Below are 6366 nucleotides of genomic sequence, written 5' to 3' on the forward strand. Positions count from 1 at the left end.
ATATATATATGTATATATATATATATATATATATATATATATGTATATATATATATATATATATATATATATGTATATATATATATATATATATATATATGTATATATATATATATATATATATACTTTTATGAACTACACAAATTTATTATTTGTTATTAGATAGTAGGCATATTAATTAAATAATAAATGATTTTTAATTTACATAATATTATATTATTACTTTTAATTGTAATGATTTATTTTTAAAATTATACTTTTATGCACTACACAAATTTATTATTTATTATTAGATGGTGGCATATTTATTAAATAATAAATAACATTAAATAGTTATGATGGTTAGTATCATGGTTAAAATTAGGATTTTGATTATCATTTATGACAAGAGATGCATTGCGTCAAAGGTCCTGCCAATAGTTAGGAAAAAAGGAAATTAGAGAGTAAAATATATGAAGAGAGAGTTATAAGAGATATATTTGTCATAATATTTAGAAAAGAAGGAAAATGAAGATTTATATATATGAAGATAGATTGAAAAGAGAGATAATGATAATAGAGATTTATAGATAGAAATGAAGAATACAAAGGATATGAAGAGATTTAAAAGAGAGAATGACATGTTATTATAGGGACACTAAATAAAGATAGTTGGAAGAAAATTAACAAAAAAAAGATTATGTTATTTTAAGAAATATTTAAATAACAATTACAAAATTGAGTTAAATCAATGAAGTATTTGTTTCTACCTTTTCCAATATAAATTCAAATATTAAATTTTAAAAATAAATTGTTGACTATTTATCCAAACCAACAAAAGAGTTAGTAAGTTTGAAGAACAATATTAGTTTTACAAATTTTTAAACGCAAAAAAAATTAAAACAAAACTGAAAAAAATAGCTAGTTAAACATAGTGTGAAAAAAATTAGCATTTTACGATTGACAAAGGTAAGGGACAATGTAAAACTAATAAATATATTTAAAATAGAAAATATGAAACATTAAAAACTAAATTTAATTTTTTTTTTGTAACAAAATTTATAAATATTTTTAGTACAAATTTATCAAATAATTATATTCTTAAATTTTTATTTTTTTTTAATTTATTAATTTAATTATAATTTAGAATAAAAATTAATTTTAAAATTAGAATAAAATAATTTTAAACTATTGTAAAGAAAAAATTAAATAAATGTATTTTAAAATGATATGATAATTAGTTTTTAAGTAAGATTTTAAATAAACTTAAACTTACAAGATGTTAAAATTAATAAATTGATATTTTTATAATCTTTGATAAGAAAATTGATTTAGTTATTATTGTTGATTAGACATGCATTTATGTCTTAGGTAGTGAGGTGGAAGATAAAATAATTACTTTTTGGAAATTTTAATCAATTTGTTACAATTGTGAAAAAGATAAAGCTATCATTAATGCATGACATCATTGTTGTTGGGAAAAATATGTGAATTTTTGTTAAGGAAAATTGATTTTCTCCCTACTAAAAATTAGTATGGACCAATAGAATGAGTACCAAATGTCATTTATAAAATAAGAAAAAATGAAAAATAGAGATAAACATTGTAAGTTTGCATATAAACTTTTAAATTCTTTGATTTGATTGGTCAAGTTAATGTCATATTAGCATTAACATGAATGCATAATGCCATATTATACCATAACCTTGGGGTCCCATGGTGGGGGCTTGGGCTCTATATTTAAGGAGTTGGAGGTCCCATGATAATATTTTGTGGAGGCTAAAGCTTAATTTGGAATCTTTTCCTATTAACTAGGAGCCCCTACTTTTTAGTTGAGTGGATGCAAAAAGTGGGGGCTGGAAATAGCCCCTACTATTTAGGGAAGAATTCTACCATTTGGCAAGAACCTACCTTTCATTTTCCTTCCAAATTAAAATCATCCTGCCGAAAATTTAAAAAACAACAATTTATATTTTTAATATTTCCTTCAATTTAAGAACCTTTTTTTTAAAACAGATTTATATATAATATCCATGGAACTGCTCCCCTTTAAATGTTCCTACAAAAGCTCATGGCACCCACTTTATTTTTAAGCAAGCGGGTGCCCATAAGACCCCAGCCTAAGCCTTGGACCTCTTAAGCCATTATATCTCAACGATTGGAAGTTTCTCAAAGTTGGAACTATGGATGGAATGTTCGAGACCGAGGAAGAACAACTCGCCGGACAAGCGGAGGCGTGGAAATACACATTCGCGTTCGTCGAGTCGTTGGTCAGTCAAATCCGTCGTTTTGCTCGGAATCCCCGACATCATTGCGCGCCACGGTCCCAATGAAACGCTCTCCGTCTCCCAAATTGCGGCGGAGCTTCCCAGCGAAAAGCCCGACGTCGATTGCCTCTTCAGAATCCTGCGCTTCCTCGTCGCCAAGAATTTCCTCAGGGCCGAAGTGGACGTGGAGTTGAAATACGGGCTAACGCCAACTTCTAAGCGGTTAGTGAAAGGCGGCGCGGCGGCGCCGTCGCTCACAATGAGTGCGATGCTACTCATGCTGAAGGACGTGCAGAACGCGGCGCCGTGGCACCATTTGAACGAGTGCGTTCTCGAAGGCGGCGTGGCTTTCAAGAAGGCTCACGGCGTCCACGTCTGGGACTACGCGGCGGCGCACCCAGAGTACAGCGACCTCTTCAACAAAGCCATGGCAGGCACCGCCCGCATCGTAATAAAGGCCATCTTGTCTAAATACGAGGGATATCAGGGATTAAATTCCTTGGTCGACGTTGGGGGCGGCATCGGAGCAACTCTGACAGAGGTCGTGAAAGCCTATCCGACAATAAATGGCATCAATTACGATCTTCCCCACGTCAGAGCTACGGCTCCACACTTCCCGGGGATGATTAATTTTTCGTAAATGGACTTCCCTTCTCTTTCATGGGCTCAAAATGTATTTTTTTTCTTTTCATGGGCGAAGCATGTGGCAGGGGACATGTTCAAAGAGGTTCCATCCGCAGACGCTGTATTCATGAAGGTCGGTGGATCGAGTCTGGTGTTTGCTTTTGTGCAAAATGGGGTTCTTTTGTTTTTTTGTGTGTTTTTTTCTCTGGATTTTTTCGTTTATTTCCTTGAAATATTACAGTGGATAATGCATAACTGGGGGGACGAGGATTGCGTAAAGATTCTGAAGCGGTGCAGAAAGGCGATTCCTGAGAGTGGGAAGGCGATAATTGTGGATGTTGTTCTGGACGTCCGAGAGAGGACAGAGATGGATCCAAGTATGGGTCTTGTGTTTGATCTGCTAATGATTGCGTACTTCCCAGGTAGGAAAGAGAGAAGTGAGGAGGAGTGGAAGAATATATTAGTCGAAGCAGGATTTCCTGGTTTCAATTTTATTGTCGTACCACCTCTCCGGTCTGTAATTGAAGCTTTTCCTTGTTAGCCGCTATGGTTATCCTTTTACGGATAGATGGATTCGTTCTTTCTAGCGGTTCCAGCGGGCACATTCGAACCATTAACTAATAGTGGTTGAAAGTGAGTCCAGCCACTCTTAATCAATAGTTTGACATCAATGCAGGGGCCCCAACTATTGGCTAAGAGGCCCACTCTTAGCCACTATTAGTCAATAGTTTCAGTCTGCCAGTTAAGATATTGATTTGATTGCCAAGAACTTATATTCATATAATGTAATTATAATTTAGGTGTGGGACTCAAGAACTTATATTAATATAATGTAATTATAATTTAAGTGTTTGACTCAAATTTGTAAAAATATAATATATTTGATAAACAGTTAAATTGTGAATGCTTATCTAATATATTTTGATTTTTTTATTTATTTATTACAATTCAATGTTGTTAAATTTAATTTAATATCATTAATTGTTGATTTATTTCAAATTTTAAAATATACATTTGTATCAAAAATCTTTTTAAAATAGCTTTCTAAATTATTCTTATTATTTAATATTAAATATATTTATTTTTAAAATTAGAAAAATTAAAATTTCAAACTTTATATTATTTATTAAGAATATTATATGCTTATTAAATCTGCTATGAAATCATAATCAAGATGTTTCAATAGTGGAAATATGAAAATGGAACGATTAACTAAATATAAACAAATAAATAAAAATCTTTAGAATAACTAAGGTGTTTGTGAAATGAGAGCAACAATTCATTAAGTTGGGAATGTTAATACAAATTGGAAAGTGATTATACAATTATAAATTTATTTTAAAATAGTAAAGAGGGTATTCTCAATCTCATTAGGGTTAGGTTAGAGTGTAGAATTGTATAGTTAGATTAGTTGTTATTTAGTTCTTACAATTATACATGGATATTCACATGTGGTCTAAAAAGGAGGAATAATAAGGGAAATTCATATGTCAACCTTAATAGAAGGGCACAAGTGGTCTAAAAAGGAGAAAGAATCAGGATAAGTGTAGTTCTCAACCTTACAAGAGATCTAAGTCTCCAATATTATGAGGGAAAATATTGGAAATCAGACCTAACATGTTACTTTAAAAAATGATTAAACTTGTTGAAGCCCATGATAATAATCTCAAGAGGATGCAATATAAAGTCTTTTTAAGGATTTTGGAAATACATGCATGTTAGGATACATAAATGAATGATAATAAAGCTCCTTTCATAAATGAATCCTCATTAAGAGTGGTTTTAGAAAGTATTGTTGAGTGATAACTCATATTTCAACATAGTTAAAAACAAGTGAGTTAAGATTTGATTCCTTCCAGAGGTAATCAAAGGGATTATAGGTTGTCTTATACCTCCCAAATTTTGAACAAAACATATTATAAGTGCATAAAGTGAAATCTAAGATTTTATTTTGAGCACACATACAAAATGAGATCTAAATTCTATAAACATGCTACAATAAATCTTTTATGCAAAATTTGAACTTCCAACAACGTTCTTAATTAGTAACAAATCTTCTAATGTTCTACAAAATGATTGAATCTATAATAGAATGAAATTACTCTTCAAACTATGAAACACAAAATTCATCTATGAATCCACTCCAACAACTATAAATTGTATCAATCTAGATTTACACGTGCAATTAAATAAATTACTTCCAATCTACATATTTAATTCAAAAGGTATTATGTGTAATAAAAATATATACATTCCTAATAGTGTTCCTAATTAATTAATCATAATAACAATTTAAAAGTAAAAATAGAAGTGCAAAATGAGTTGAACAAGTATACTAAAATTAACAAAGTAATATAAGTGTTTATTCAAAAATGTCATAGATTGTGCTCATCATTTCTCCCTCTCCTATTGTCAACTGACCTCATGGTTAGTTTGTCACGTTTTTCTTGATTTCTTTAATGTAGAGTACCATATTAAATATTGAAAATCTATACTCTTGATAAGTGTATTGATATGCATATCCCTAACATTTGGTTACTCTTTCTCTCCAATTAATAAAATTAGTTGTGCATTACATTGTGGTGAAGGCATGATTATCAAAGGATGTTTGAACCTCATTCATATCCATTATCTTTATTCTTCATCAATTATGATAATCACATGTCTGGCCATTATAATACTCCAATCTATATTAGTGGGAGACAAATTACTCCAATCTATATTAGTGGGAGACAAATTAGGTTCTCTTCTCCATATTGGCATTGGTTTTGAATTGAAACTTTCTTTTTTTGTTATCAAAGCACCATATGGAAAATAATTGTGTACACCTATGAGTGCTTTGATACTTGTAGTGAGGTTATATTCATACATTAGAACAATATTAATCATTTTAGAGATGACATTATATCTACATGTGAATACCATATATTTAAGGAATTCATCCCTAATGGGAAGTCATTGTCCTCTTTGTACATCTCTATACCTTTCTATCTTTTCTTCCCATTCAAGTTGATTTACAACTGATGAAAAATGTAAAAAAATTGAGTTCACCTACATAAAGATTAAGAAATGATTATGGAAAATACCCCATGAAAAAACCATGTAAATAAAATTCCGCATCTAATTCAGACTATTGGGAACACTTCTCACATAGTCCTCCGTAAACTCATGTGATCATTTTTATATCCAATTTCCCTTCTAGTACTACCTTAATTATTTTCCAAAGAATAAATAGTACCCTAAAACTATCATACAAAGAAGATGGTTTCCTCATGTATAATAAAACAAAGGTTATTTTAACTATGTTGTATCTCTTTATTCAACCTCGTTATTCTCATTTTCTAAATTTTTCCACTTCTTTCTTCAATTATTTATATTGTTGTTTACATTGCATGGCCAAAAGTGAAATGTCTAGAAGTAGGTTTTTTAGTGGAAATTTTTCCCCCAATTCGTGAACTATGGTGGTTAGACGCATTGGTAATTTAGTAAATAATAG

The 6366-nt window shown here is 30.4% G+C and overlaps 1 pseudogene across 1 annotated transcript; it reads left to right on the forward strand.

Annotated features, from left to right (window-relative positions):
* Positions 1-2162: 2162 nt before the first annotated feature.
* Positions 2163-3707, forward strand: LOC149578791 ((R,S)-reticuline 7-O-methyltransferase-like; annotated as a pseudogene). The gene is made up of 2 exons (XR_016356358.1): positions 2163-3003; positions 3112-3707. The product of XR_016356358.1 is annotated as a (R,S)-reticuline 7-O-methyltransferase-like (transcript).
* Positions 3708-6366: the final 2659 nt, after the last annotated feature.

This window comes from Cupressus sempervirens, chromosome 1 (assembly GCF_028749045.1).
Source record: "Cupressus sempervirens isolate cs-2001-9-10 chromosome 1, ASM2874904v1, whole genome shotgun sequence".
Taxonomy (NCBI): Eukaryota; Viridiplantae; Streptophyta; class Pinopsida; order Cupressales; family Cupressaceae; genus Cupressus; species Cupressus sempervirens.